Below are 16,390 nucleotides of genomic sequence, written 5' to 3'. Positions count from 1 at the left end.
TTTTGTAACTTCAAACATTTTTAGTGTAATACAATTTTGTAATAAACTAGAGAATTTGTTAAAGTACTAAGAATACAGTAATAGGATTACATTTTAAACTTATATTGTAAACTAATTAAGATTCGTGTAAAACTGTTTCTGTGTTGGTATACATGCTGTTATGAATTTATGTATGCATGAGTTAGTTAACTCTTTGCGTGACCTAACACGACTGAGAAAGCTTCTCTTTCTAAGTTATAAAGAGAATCAAAATACCCCCGCTTTGGTGAGTATCTTTAACACAGTGAATGTATAACTTTCTGTATAATATTATACGAAACATAAAACGAGAGAACTGTAAAATGTATCATATCAAATGGTTGAACTTTTTCTCTGTAAATTATATTATAATTAATTTTTCTTTTTCTAGTTCTTTCTTTAATTTTTTAATTTTTTTAATTTATTAAAACAAGATAAAATTATTAATTTTTCCCAGTGAAAGCAATTGAGTACTTGTTGGAAGAGGTATATTTGAAAAACAGTTATTAAAGTCCTTTTTTTATGAATACGTACAGAGAGAAAGGAGTAAACATACTCCAAAAATCGTCAATCCATTTTTATTATTTATATCATTCTTCAGTTAAAACGAAAATTTAGATATAGCGTTTTCGGTCATTTTATAATGCGTGGGAATTAATTCGTATTTCAAATTTTCGTCAATATGAATAATAAAGCTTTTATTGTTACCTTAAAGATTTTGAAAAATATTAACCAAACAGAAAATTGATTTTAAAAAAATGTGCCTATTGATTAAACTGGAAAATACCTGAAAGTACTTTGTTTGTCTGCTTATCAAGTCGTGCCTACCAGCAATTCTGAACCTACCATTCAAGTTATATTATATTACAAATACAATCCAATCAGTAACAGATGCAATAAATTTAGCATAATTTTTTTTTCTGTTCTTATCAATTAATTTTAGGGATAATTTTTATTTTGTTACGTTGCTTTTATGAAAAACATAAGGTAAATTATGCTTGATCGTAAAAACAAATAATATTTATGTTAATTAGTGATCTAAATTTTGTTAAAACAAGCAGAATTTCCTAATGAGCTCCATTTTCATAAAAACCAATTCAAATTCGAGTATAAAATTCACTTACATAGCTGGAAAAATAAAGCTACAAATTTGGCATGTCATCTTGCAAAAAAATTTCGTAATGCAGAAAAAGTACATAAAAATCTTAACATTATTAATACAGTAATCAAAACTGAAACTCTATATTTTCATTTTAATCAGAATGAAAATTAGAGCTGATATTTTTCAAAGTTAGCATAGAACATGAGAAAAGGCAAGAATCATTATAGAAAGAATGAGGAAATTATTATTTGTTAAATTATAGAAAGAGAAAGGAATAATGGTACTGCTAAAGTCATCTCGAAAGAAACGTTTATCTTTCAATAGTTATTTTTCTTATAACACTTTATGGAAAAAAAATGAGTTTTATACCACATTAAAGCTCGTTTTATTTTGTTTTACTGTGAGAATTTCAATTTATTTGACGAAAACGTTAGGAATTCAGTAAAGTTGTGCATATAAAGTACTCTATTATCACTTATTTTATCCGTAATGAAAATTCAAACTTCAATGTTTTCGTTAAAAACATCATATTTATGAACAACTTTATCCATCTTTATAAATATAAATTTTAAAAAATTGCTAATAGTTGGTTTCAAATTGGTTGCCATTTAACAATTTTTCTATTTCTGCTCTTCGTAAAGGCCACTTTTGCTCTGAACTATATATTCGTACAACAGTAACACGAAGGTAAGTAATTTCAACTATCTTGGGCTGGAAAATTTATTTATCCATAAAAAAGAACGGTCAAAAGAAAAAAAAATAGGCAAACTATAGCAGTTTCTTGAATGTAGTAGTGCTACAGAGGAATGTTGAGCATTTTGTTAGTCGATGCAACAAAGATGAAGAGACTTTAAAAACGAATTCCAAAAAGCTTAAGTTGTGGCATACCCTTGTAAATAGTTTGAAGTGATTTTTAGAGTATATCGTATGTTAAGACATCTAGGATTTGTGAATATTTTTAAAAGAACGTAGAAACTGTTAATGAATAAGAAAAGGTGAATGGAACAAATATAATAAAAATGATAATGAAAAGTTAATATTTTGATCTTAACATTAAGAAAAGAAATGTACATCAATCACGTCAAGCGACTAAATAAAGAAAGTTTTAATAAAATCGCTAACAATACAGTTTTTCATTATATTTGATTTTTTAATTAAATTAGCAGATTCTATTGTCTCAACACAATTCATTAAATAATGATTGAACCGATTGATTAAACTTGCAAAGTAAATCGGTTTAATCCTGGGTGAAATCCAGGCTACTCTGCGTAAAGTAGAATTTGAAATATTGTCGTATCCACATGGTACACCCACAAACTACCGGTGAAAATTTTAGGCATTTACTTTCTGAGATTTAAAAAACATTAATGGTTAAACCAATGAGATTACAAAGAAAAGAAAGAAATTGTTCGATATATTCTTTTAAAAATTGAAAGAGTGCCCTAATTTTAATTAGGGCAACAAAATCTTTAGGGATAAGAATATAGAAAAGTAATTTAAAAATGCTTCTTTATAGTAGGAAGTATTTTTTATATAAAAATACTGATTTTAATAAACATTTTATGGTGGATTTTAAGGTAAATTTTGGTGGATAAAATTAATGAAATTTAAAAAAAAATTTCGGAAACAATTGTATTAAAAATTAAATTTATATATTTGTTTCTTTTTAACTCCTCTTTTTTACTAATAATGAAACGCAGTATAAGCGTATTCTTAATTTCCTCTTACCTTTATCATATCAATCTTACGCTACTCTTCTTAATCCTAAAAGTAAGCTTTATTCTCAAGTTAAAAAAGCAGTGTAATGTTCACATAACGTTTGATAATGCTTTATTTAATTCTGACAAACAGCTTTGAAAGAATAGAAGAGATCCTTCCACAGTTCTTTAATATTTTCTGTGAGCGAGTCAGGCGCCTTTACTTTCCAATACTGAGAAGCTTATTTCCTGTTCAAAGACATACTGTCTTTTCCTTTTATTCTAAAACCAATGGTCTCTTTTTTTTACATAGTATTTCCTTCATATAAACGATTTTGTTTTATTTACAGTTCAAGTAATTTTTAATAAGGATTGTTTTAAAAAAACTAAATTTTAAAAAAAGGACATGAACAGACATCTGCAAATTAAAAGTACAGTTCAAAACAATACATTCAACGTTAAACAATGACATATTTTTAATATAAATTTTATATTACCGATCAATTTCATTTAAACTAAAATGTATTTTTGAATATTTCATTTGCATGAGGTTTCACTGCAATATTATCTGATAAATTATATTTTGTCACATTTTTATTGTCTGTTTTTCTCATTTTCATCTTTATTTTGCCCATTCCATTTATCGGATCACTTACCGATTCATAAAATTAGTTTCAGTTCTCTTATTTATTGTAAATTAATACAGATTTATAATGCTAATTTATTATGAAGTAGCCTACGGCCATATAAATATATCCACAAAAGTCTGAATCGTATTTTTGTACGTGTTTGGTTTTATGTTAACATGATGATACAATTGTAAAAAAGTGATCTAATATAGCTTGAATAATTTAGTCGGATATAAAAAAATTATATAAAAAAGCTGACAACAAAGTTGTAATACTATCCAGGCATTGGTTATTTATTTTTATATAGTAGAAAAATTAAACGTGAACAAAATTACATATGATATCATTTTTGGTGTAGAGGAATTTTATGAATACATATTTAAAAATATTAATTTTAAATAAACCAAAAAGAAGGTTTTAAAAATTCAAAACATTAGTATTGTTTATTTTTTCTGCTCCTCTACTTTCAAAATCACCTTCCAAGAAACTTATTTTATTTTCCTACGTTTATTGTATTAAATGGAAGAAACTGGAAAAAAATTCATTAAAAAATGTACAAAAAATAAAACGTTACCTAATATTTATTTGCTAGTTGTGGGGGTGAATTATGATGAAATTTTATTGTTATATTATTAATAAAAGTCTATTGTTAAACTTTTAATTATAATTAATAGTTTAATTAAACCAAAAAATCTGATAAGGACACCACATGATTTCCTTGTACGACTATTAAATTACATATCCATAATTTTTTTGAAATAAAAAATACATAAAATTTTATCTCAAAAATAACTCCTGATATTTTTTCATATATATATATATATATATATATATATACATACATACATATTTATATATATATACATACATACTTATGATTTCTTTTATTATTGAATTATTATTCAACGTAAATATTTTTTTTACAATGAGAGGTTATTAAATTATTAATAAATCAATATATTTAAATTTAAAAAAAAAGTTATAAAAAAGGAGATGAAATGTGATTCGAACAGATGTGGCTTCCCCTAAGATCCGTATATTTCATTAATTACAATTTTATTTGGCTACAACTCTGGAACCGATGAAAATAAGTATCACTTATGTTATAAATCGTTGATAAAAGTTCTCAATGAGGGTTTATTTATTACTGTAGTTAAGAAAAACTCCAAAATCCACATTTTTTTTTGAATTTTGGGATATTTTGACACTTTTCGATCAGTCGATTGCAATCAAATGGGGAGGTGCAGAACTAGATGTTACAACAGTAGTAAATCCGAAATTTCAACATTCTACGGTTAACGTTTTTGAGTTATGCGAGATACGTATGTGCAGACGATACGCCAAACTAGTCAAAATGGATTCAGGGATGGTCAAAAATGGACATTTCCGTTGAAATCTGAAAACCAAATTTTTCGCGATTCAAGGAAGTAAAAAAGTTTGAAAAACTTTAAAAATTTAAACCTTTACACTTTGTTCGGTTTCTTCACCCGCCAATAACGCCGTAAGATTTTTTTGGGGCTGCTTGCACAACTATTATACTTAAGAGAACATTAAAGAAACGGTTAAAAAATTTGAAATAAATAAAAAGATAGCTCTTTTCGATTTTTCATGTAGGAGGAATCTTGGGCAATTTTTTTTTTTTTAATGGTAAGATAAGCGTGCTCGCATGTACTAAGCTTAATATAAAGCAGGATTGTGTTTGCAAACTTTTGAGAATATTAACCCCCAAAAAATTCCCTAGTCCCCTAGAGATACTGATCCTAAAATTTTACCAACAAATTGGTACAAAATTTCACCAAAATCGATCTACCGAATCAAAGGTTATTAAGGTTCAAACACACCATTTCACGTACATACATACGTACGATATTATGTGTAAGTACGTACGTAAATACATTACCACCTTTTTTGGGGTTCCTGGGCCATGAAACGTCTAGAAATACAAAAGAATCCACACTTCATTTTTTGATTGACTATCATTATTTTCCTGTATGCAGCAAACCAGGAAATTAAAAAATTTAAAAATCAGTATTTAAAAATGTTTCTCCCTCCCCTAATATTGCCTCCAAAGTAATATTTTTGGATCACTTGCACTGTTATTAAGCTTAGGAATACATAAAAAAAAAAAAACACTGTAAAATAATATGCAATTCATTAAAAGATATCTTTCAAATATCAACATTACTCCCCACTTTGTTTTTGGGGTCACTGATTCATGAAATTTCAAGAAAAATAAAGAATCCCATACCTCATTTTTTGACTGATAACCATACTTTTTTCTTCCTGTATCATAGCTCTAAAGCTATGATGCCAGGAAAGTAAAAATAAACTTGCATAAGTCTAAATATATATATATATATATATATAAAACTTTAATCATATTAAATACGATTTATTCAATAAGTCTAATTTGAAGTTGTAATTAAAATGAAACATTAAAAATCTACATTCACTAAATGTATCTGATACGCTAAGAGAAAGTAAAGATCGAAAAAATCTCATTTCCAACAATAAGCCTTACACTTTACAAAGCGTCAAAATCTTTCTATTAAAAAAAAAAAAAACCATGACTGTTGCTCCAATCCCAGTTTCTTACTACAGATAAAAACAGAAGTAGAAAAATTCATTCTCTTTTAACAGACCCATCATTATCCACATATCAAATACTTTTAATGAATACTTTTCCAAGGGTCCACCGCAAATTTTGTTTCAGCGGAGTTACCACCTCCATTAAGGTAGCCTGTCATTTTCACCGGTCCAATTGTCTACATGGTCAGATAAAATCTGCGATAAAAAACCTGAAATAAACTATCTGTTTCAATAACTGTTACGTTTCGTTGTATGTTACATATTTAATTGGGAAAACAAGACATTAACAATTTGAAAGATTGCAGCTTACATAATGTAAAATTACAATAAAGGAATCAGAAGAAAAATTTGTTTGAAAAATCCAGGACGAAAAGTAACGTTTCTTTTTTCTGTAAATGAAAATCCTCACTACTGAACGTAACAGAAAAAAATAACGATTTTAAAATACGCTAACAAAATGTTTTTTTAGATGAGAACTAAATTAAGCTGAAATAAAAGTTACAGTTATACACATTTTATTAATTGTTTACAAAAATAATAATTTGAAAATAATTATGATTAAAATAATAGTATTGAATTTTACGAAAACCAAAAATAATGGTGAATTAAATATTAAGTTTGGAGAATAGAATTTGGGTTATTATTAGACAAAGGCCTTTGTTACTAACTTAATTATAAATTAAAAGTCAAATACATAAAAGTCAGGTTATTAAAAGAAGTGAGGTTTTTCATGCACAAATAAATCTGGTATAAAACTGAATTAAAAATTTGTAAACATAATTCTAATTCTGCCAAAACGTAACATTTGTAATTTATTTCTAATCATATCGATATAAATCAATTAATTAACTTTCGGTGTCTAAATATACAGTACCAAAAATAAAATAATAATTTTTTCTTGTCAACAGTTTCTTTACGCATATTTTTTACTATCCAGTTTAGAACCTTTTTTTTGTTCTTCATTGATATTCTTCTGTAGCACTACTTCTACAAATATTCTATTATTTGTTTTTTGTCATTTTATTACCGTAGTTCAATACCATAAAGCGGTACATTCTACATAGATATATTATTAGCACGTGAAAAACACTTTTCATTTCACTATATATAAAATACTAAAATGTAACTTTGTTATCTAGTTTTAATTTTAACTAAACTTATAAATTATTAAACAGATGTTGCTGTTTTCTCTCCTTTACTCCAAGAATGGAAATTAATTATTTACAGAAAATAAAAGGAAAAATTGTTACTTTCTGTCTGAATAATAAAAAAACTCTGAAGAACTTTCTTTTGATTCCCTTATTATTGGAAATTCTATATACTAAGAAGAAACAATTATGTTATGAATTCGTCTTTTCATTCCACCGACCGAGAACAGTAGTTAGTCTTTCCTCAGGATGTTTAGCTGAGCAATAATCAGTTTCAATTTTTAAAATAGGATAAAAGACAACAAAGTTAAATAGGATAAACGGTAACTTACCCCTGAGGTCACTGACCTTAATATAATTATGCGGTCTTTTTTACCGATCAGTAACCATTAGTGTATGCTTTCGCATGACAACTGATAACGGGGTTATCAGTTTTTTTATTTAATTTTTCATGGGTAAATAAAAAAAGGAAACGATCACACAGTCTGATTAAAGTCTACAGTAATCCCTGAAGGATGGTCAGTTTCTTTTCTAGGATCGGCTTATGTTTTTAATCACAAGGTTATTATCTTGAAAAGTAGTCCGGAAAGACTATGATTACTATTGAGAAATACGATTATTCTAATCATGTCATCGTATATTTAGTCATTAGATTAGGACATGATTGTCAGGAGATCAGACCAAAGTTAATGATCTCATCGATCAAAGGTGTTGTTTTGACTGAATCAGCAGTTTATGTACATTTTTCCGTAAAATATATACGATCTTATGCAACAAAAGATCTTCTCAAAAGTTTAAAATATAAGTCAAAATTACTAACCGGTTTTTGAATTTAGGTTTCTGTATTTAATAAACAAAACTGTTATAGAATGTGATCAAAATTATTAAAATCAATACTGATTTCTTGCAGTTTGTTGTCGGCTGTTAGTCAAGATACGGACTTCCTACTATGACAAAAATATTGTATTCGAGATTATCGAGTAGTTGTATTCTCTGAATTCAGAATTTCATTAGCTAGTTAACGGAGAACGTTCTAATCTTTACATGCTATTCAGTTTCGAAGATGTTGTTGCTTAGGTAATTAATACGCAACGTGCAAGGTAAACAGATTGCTATTGAATTTCTACAACGGGAGAAAATTCTCCGTGAATTTTTGTCATGTGCTGCAAGTCACAACACGACTTTGCACTTCGAAAAAATTTGTTCTACCAGATAACCAAATCAGTTGATTTGGAAGTCGAGAGTTCCAGCGTTCAAGTAAAGGCAGTTAGTTACTTTTATACGGATTTGAATACTAGATCGTGGATACCGGTGTTCTCTGGTCGTTGGGTTTTAATTAACCACACAACTAAGGAATGGTCGAACTAAGACTGTACAAGACTACACTTTATTTACACTCATACATATCATCCTCATTCATCTTCTGAAGTAATGCCTGACGGTAATTCCCCGAAGCTAAACAGGAAAAAGAAAGAAAATATAACCAGATAGTGGAAGACATTTAAGCTTTCTAGCTACAAACCTACTTTTTCCACATATTTATCTTTTGCATTTCTGATCCTGAGCGTATTATGGTACATTAAAGTATGAGAAAAATTACAGTTGATGATGTAACCGATTAGAATTTTCCTTTTTGGTGAAGTTAACATTTTAAATCACTGAGGTTTAGCTAATTTAAGAAAATGTAAGCAAATGTAAGTAAATGTAAGAAAATGTAAGCTTTGTGCGTAAGATAAAATTAAAAATAACAAGCAATTGTAAATGAATAAAAATAAACATTGTGTGAAGACAATAAATAAAAAATCTGTGATAATAATATATAATTGTACTATGATACAATCTATGTAAAATTAAAAATTTTAAAAACACACGAAGCCGTTTTAAAGAAACAAATCTACTGCAGCAACCCTGGCGGCTTATAACATTAAACTTAATCTAAGAACCTGCTGTGAGGTGCTACTTATATATTGCAAAAACCGCATCAAAATCGGTCCAACCGTTTAACTGAAACAAATCTACTGCAGCGCCCACTGGTGGCCTATAACCGTAAAACTAATCTAAGAACATGAAGTGTTATCTATGTAATGCAAAAAAATCGGTCCAGTAGTTTTGAGGAAAATGGTAACACACACCACACGCAACCTCTTATCCCCCAAAAAATATACCATCTCCGTTCAGCACCCACTAGTGGCCTATAACCGTATAAAACAAGTCTAAGAACCTACTCTGAAGTGATACCTATGTAGTGCAAAAACCGCATCGAAATCGTTCCAGTAGTTTTCGAATAAAATGGTAACAAATGCGCTCGCTCGCGCGTGTATGTGTGCACGCGCACACAATCTCTTACCCCAAACTCATATACCATCTCCGTTCGGTCGTGGGTAAAAATAAAAATTATTGTTGAAAAACTCTAGACAATAATTCATTAATTAATCAATTACACACAACAACAAGGATGAAAAATAAACTGTTTTATTAACATTTACATAGTACAAAGATCTTTGCAGTAAATATTTCAATAAAACAGATTTATTTAATTTAATCTAAATATAAAATAACTGAAATATTTAAATAAAATATGTTAACGTCAATGTAATTAAATACATAACATTTTAATAATTATCAAGTTATCATCAATGATTACTAACATTTCTGTACAGAGTTTCATTCCAGAAGGTATTAAATTATTATTTAGCCTTTCAAAGCTCTTCAGCCTAATACGTCATTCAAACTCGTATATATAAATATATATATTTACGATGCAAAACGGGTTACCGTACCAACCGTTCATTCAATAGAAATTTGCATGAATATAATACGGAGAAAATGACATTATAACATTGACGTTTTATTCAGTTACAGTAACTTCATTTCATTAAAAAAAAAAAATTCTAATAAAATAAAAGTAACAAAATATGTTATTAAATGTTATTTTAATGGTAAAACCATTATATTTCTTCATAAATATTCATTTATTTCTGCTTGTTTTGAATTATATTTTATGTCGAGTAGATGAAAAAAAATATATATAAAGGTTAATTTTTTAATTAAAAATTCATATAAAATTATCTTTACAAATTAAAAATGTATTTTTTTAATAATGATTATTTGAACTATTCGAATAAAAATAAAAAAGTAGTGTCGGTAAAAATAGCAAAGTTTTTTCTTTTATAAAAAGGACTATTTCTAATTTACCAGTCTAAAATCATTTTGGAGGCTAAAATGGCTCCATGTAATTATCTTGTTGATGGCCCGTTATGATGATTACCAGTCTGCAACAGCAGATTTTAAACGAAGAATATAGGGAAAAAAAATAATTGGATATTTTAAGAATTTTGATATCTTCGATTTTTGAAATAATTGCGGGAAAAAGTAGAAAAGAACATAACCAAACAAAATGAATTGGTTTTTACCATCCATGTACAACAATAAAACGATAAATGTTATTCTACAAAAAAAAAGAAAATTTGTGATATTTAAATATTTTTATAGCAGGTAGAAAATATAATTTTATTATGAAAACTAAATATATTTTTCGGTCATAATAAAATAAATGAAGTTGTTAAAAAAAATTTGACAAACAGTTGTCAGATTATTTAAGATTATTATGAATGCCATCAGCGTTTGGTTGCATACATGGGGGATAAAAAGTTAATCCGGCGAAGTCCAGCCACGTGACATTCTCGATGAGAAGGGAAGATTGCCTACGGTTCGGTTAAACGGTGTCATGATACCTCAAATCAATACGGTGTGGTGCCTGAGCTTTTACCTTGATCGCCGTTTGACGTGGACGGATCATGTTAGGGAAAAAAGGAAGTTGCTTGAAATTAAGATTAAGATGATGTACTGCGCGTTGGGTAAGAGATCACAACTTTCTTTGTCCAGAAAATTTCCACTCTACAAGGCTTTCTTGAAACCGATATGGACGTACGGGATTCAACTCTGGGGAACGGTCAGTAACAGCAACGTGGAAGTCATTCAACGGTATCAGAACAAACCTCTACGGAACATAACCCACGCACCGTGGTTTGCGAGGAATGGGTGAGATCCACGATTACGCAGGCATTCCATACGTTTGAGAAGAAGTTGAACGTCTAGTTTCGAGGTATGTGTTCAGGTTGATTGCATATTAGTCACCTCGCTTTGAATCGGCTAGACAACAGCGAGTATGTTAGGAGGCTAAAATGGCTCCATGTAATTATCTTGTTGATGGCCCGTTATGATGATCCGGTTTGGCGGCCTGGTATTCATGTTTATTGTTTCTTGGCTGTTTCAAAGTTACTTCTATTTAAAATTATTTATTTTGTTGTTTTAAGGTTAATGTCGGTTGGACATTCGAATGGACATTCAACGGCACTATCAAATGTTATATTACATTATACTATTGTTTTTGTATTAATTGAGGATTATCATTGGGGGGTCCTCTTTTAAATGATGGTCTGTCATATGACTTACTTATATTAAGTAGCGAGTGTAAGTAAATAAAGAAATTCAGCAAACAAAAAAATTTAATTTAGCACGTCAATTGTACACTAGCGTTTGTTGTAGTGACAGGGGTTACTATTGACAGTATACCCATGTAGCCACTAGTTTAGAGAATTTTTTGGGGTGGGGTGCGATTTTGCAAAAATATTTTTTGCCAATATTACTATTTATTAATTGTTAACAAATGTGCCTAAGAAAAAAAGACCTTAATTAGGCAAAATCTCAAGATACTAAGGGTGACCTTGAAGAGGACCCTGCTCTGCAGCCTCATCCCCTTGAACTTTTAAATTGAAAAGTTAATGTCATCAATTCCCTGTATATAAAAGCAGTCTTACCAAGTATAGTCAAAATCGGTCCAGTAGTTCTGGAGGTGGTTTAGAGTATGACACCGAACACACCCACGTACATACGAACATCCGGAAAATTTCCATACGGTATTTTGGGTTCCTTACGTGTCAAAATATCAAGATACGGTGAAAACCGCATATGCCCAGACTGAACCGATTAAAATACTTTCCCTTTTACAGATCCCTTTTAGCTACAGATCTGCTATAGCGTTAAGACGAGAATGTAATAACTGAAGTTAAATCAATTTTTCCATTTGAAATTTTTCTAAAATTAATTCTGAACATGAAAATAAAATCTAACCAGGCGCTGATCCCCATATGAAAATAAATAAAATACATAATTAATTAAGTAAATAAATAAATAATTAAATAGATTTGTTTCATTCAAGATTATTGAACATTTTTTTTTTTAATTTTGTTCAAGATTTGATTGTAACGTTTGAATGATTAAATCATAAAAAAGGGCGTTAAAAAAGGAATAACTTCCTGTATATATTTTTGTTAAAATTCTAAAATAATTTCAGTTATGTTTTATAACTTCTCATGTAGATTTCATAGAAAGTATTAATGGCTAATATTTATGAAAATATAGGAGCAAAAAAAATTAACTTGTGGTAAGTGAAATGCACCATAACTTTGTTGCATCAGTTTTTTTTTTTTAAGTCAAATTTAATCTAATTATATTAAAATTCCATGAATTTGGAGTTTATTATTTATATCCTGGATGGTCCAGAAACAAGTATGAATTTTTTGAAAGCCTTTTACTTATTTCTAACATATAATACTTTTAAAAAGGACATGTTACAAAATTTTTAATTATTTTCAATGTTAATAAGAAGGTTCCTAGAAGGAATTTATATATTTACGAAATCTAATAATGGTCTTTTTAACTAAATCCAAAGAGTCAATCAGTTTTCTCTAAATAACTTTCGTTGTTATTTTAAGTGAGTTTATAAAATTCTTATATAACGTAGTCTACGTCATTAGAAAAGAAGTGGCCTTTAAAACAGACAAGTATTTTTTAAGACTAGGAATGTAATTCTTAAGTTCCTTTCGATTACAGATTTTAAGTTCCTGTAATCTTAAGGAACTTTTAAGTTCCTGTAATTGCTGAGATTACCCTTAACTAACGAACGAACGAACGAACGTACTAGTAAACTCTTGTGTCTCTATGTAATAGGCAAGATTTATGAATAAATGTACTTATATTGATATCTATTTTACTTAGCTTTCAAGAATGGTTTAGTTAAAATGAAAATAAATTGTAGGGAACTATAGGAGGATTTCATAAATACTAGTAAAAATTTTGGGGAAAGATTTCTTCGATGCAGCGATGAATATTATTTATTGGGTATTAGGACGGATGAAATTTTACTCTTACAAGTTTTTACCTAATCAAAAAATAGTAATGTAATAGACTAAAGAGAAAATTGTCACCTTCGTACGAAAATATGAATTTTGGCGCTGATTCTTAAATAATTAAAGTCATAAGTTGATATTATTATTAATGCTTTCTTATATTTGAATATACTATTGTATGTATAAATTGAATGTTTAATAACTTGAAATTTTAAATGAATTATTTATATATTATTAAATGTTTATTATAATTGAATTATGAACTGGACTGTTTGTTACTGAATACAATTGTACTAGAATAATGCTATCGCCATTTGTAGACGACTGGCTGTAACTGCGACTAGCTTCAGCTTAACAAGAGGGACGACTGAAGAGTGAATAACGAACGATCACAAGAATGACGATGCATTTTCTTAAATAATGTTGTTGGAGCCGCTGCTTCGTCAAGAACCGAGGTAAGGAGCCGCTGAATCGTCAGCAGCCGAATGAATACGAAAGGAACAGAATGTATGGTAAATATCCTAATGAATCCGACCGAAGCCGACGATATTTAAATTTATAAATCCTATTAAATACATTAAAGCTCAAACATTTAAATGATAATAATAAAATATAAATATGTAATGAATATTTAAAAAAATGAATAAACCTGAATAACCTTTATAAATTTAGTTATATACTTTATCTTTTATAAGTATCTTTAAAAAACACGATTTTTAAAACAATGTATTTTTAAATACGTAAACATTTTTTAAAGTTATTCCGTCTTATGTATATATACTGAGTGTTTCTAATATGGTGAGCTGGCTATAGTTTTTCGAATTCTGCTTGTAAATTAAACAAAAAATATCCTTCGGAAAAATTGTAATTTCTCCTTCGTTCTCCCACAGTCCGCCATTTTATTATTTTTATACAATAATTTATATCTCATGTTCGAATAGACGAATCACATTAATATTTATTGTAGGCACAAAATTACATCAATTTTCTCCCATAACATGACTATTTGTTAACCGATTTAAAAAAATAAAATTCCATTTTGTTCAAAATAAAAGGCTTAATATTTTAGCAAATAAATTTTGATAAAACTAATATTTATGGAGATGTAACGGATTGAAAAATAAACACCGCCGCCATTTAATGTAGTTTGTCTATCCGATCTTGAGGTATAAATTATTATATTGAAATAACAAAATGGCGGACAGGGGAGAACGAAGGAGAAATTTACGTTTTTCCTAAGAATATTTTCTGTTTAGTATCCAAAAAAGTATAGCCAGCTCACCATTTTAGAAACACTGTGTATGTATATATACTATTACTACTTTTTAAAAGTAATCTTATTCTGAAACCGTAAAACATCGTTCATTTAAAGTTATATAAATAGTCACTTTTTGTGAAGCCTAGGAAAAAATAAAAATTTGTGTAACATTTTACTGGTCTTGATAACCAACAAATTCTTTTAAATGGTAGTAAATCATGCCTGAAAATAAAAATCAATTGATTTATGAACTAAATAGATTTAAAGTCTACTATAGTACTGACTGCAATTTAATATATATAATAATATTAAACTTGTAATGATTGTAGATCATTTACCTATTAAAATAGAACAAATTAGTATCGCTTTGTAAAATAAAAAAAAATACGGTAAACCGAGTAGAAAGCTAATGTTTAGCGGATACAGTATCAAAAGGAATGAATATAAATGCAATGCTTGATGATTAAATAGCTTACATTAGACTATCTTGTAATAGAACGTTTATCATTTTAAATGGAAGTAAAATATTTTTAATATCTTACCTAATTATGAACAAGTATTCTAAACATTCACATTCAATAGACAGTCAAATAAACTTAACATTTTACTTTATTTAAGCACTTAAACAAAAACATATTAACAACAAACAACATACGGACGCGCACTACGTATCATAACTGACCGTAACTAACCTGTTTCAACAAGCCTGTGACAGTGAGCGTATGCGCAAACAGATTGCGTAGCAGTAGTCTGTGTCTTGAAGTAAACAACAGTGTACTGCCTTGCATTAGGTTATACTTCTAACAAGAGAAAACAGTCTTTTAGATTAACCGGTATAAATATTAATTACTGGCTTCAGTAGGATTTTCTTTATTTTATCGCAGTTACAATTTCAATAAATTAATAATAATAATAATTTTTTTTGGCTTGATAGTATCACTATATAAGACTGAAACTTGTGCGTGAGATACGGTAACAGAATTTTGTAGCGAGTGAAATATGCCATGCCTAACCGCGATTTGAACCCGGTACCTCCGGATAAAAGACCGAGACGCTACCACTAACGCTACCGAGATCACATATTATTAATTTTTTAGTTGATTTAAAACTAAACTAATGTACTAAGAAACATCTAAATTTATAATGCAGATTTATATGTTACAAAAACTCAATCTATATAAAGATTGAGTTTTTTTGTTGTTTTTATCTATACATTTTATTATTAATCTCAGGAACTACTTAATCGATCTGAAAATTTCCTTCAGTTTTAAAAAGTTACTTCTTTAGGAGAGTTATAAAACTCTGTATTAATAGGAATTACGATACCGCCTTCTAATTTTCCCCCATATTTATTACTTTGATATAATGATAGGAGTATAAGAAAAATACCATAATATTTTAATAAAACATAGTTAAATGGATTTTTCGAGTTTCTAAGGGTCATCATGACCAGATGATTTGTGTTTGATATAATTTCGTCGAAATCCCTTCAACCCCCTCATCAAAATAATTAAATATTGCTATATTTGAACCATTCCTTTTCTAAACATTTTCTACCTTCTGATAAAAATTAAAAAATAAATAAATAGAATAAATGGAACGAAGATATTCAGGAAGCCATGTCAATTAAATATCTCTTCCAAAGGAACAAAAATTTGAATATTGCTACATCCGGACCGTTATTTTTTTAAACGGGTACTATTTTGTGAAAAATATTATCCTGTGAAAATGGTTCAGGCCCAATTGTTTTTGAGTTCT

The 16,390-nt window shown here is 28.4% G+C and overlaps 1 long non-coding RNA gene across 1 annotated transcript in view; it reads right to left on the bottom strand.

Annotated features, from left to right (window-relative positions):
- LOC142320889 (uncharacterized) overlaps nt 1-15,278 on the bottom strand; it is a 386,977-nt gene extending 371,699 nt beyond the window's left edge. The window contains exon 1 of the long non-coding RNA XR_012755500.1: nt 15,175-15,278. This is a non-coding gene — a long non-coding RNA (uncharacterized LOC142320889). The remainder of the gene's footprint in view (nt 1-15,174) is intronic.
- Between the last annotated feature and the right edge of the window lie 1,112 nt (nt 15,279-16,390).

The sequence above is a fragment of the Lycorma delicatula genome, chromosome 3 (genome assembly GCF_047948215.1).
Source record: "Lycorma delicatula isolate Av1 chromosome 3, ASM4794821v1, whole genome shotgun sequence".
Taxonomy (NCBI): domain Eukaryota; kingdom Metazoa; phylum Arthropoda; class Insecta; order Hemiptera; family Fulgoridae; genus Lycorma; species Lycorma delicatula.
The sequence above is the reverse complement of the archived record's forward strand: the minus strand, read 5'-3'. Positions and strand labels throughout refer to the sequence as shown.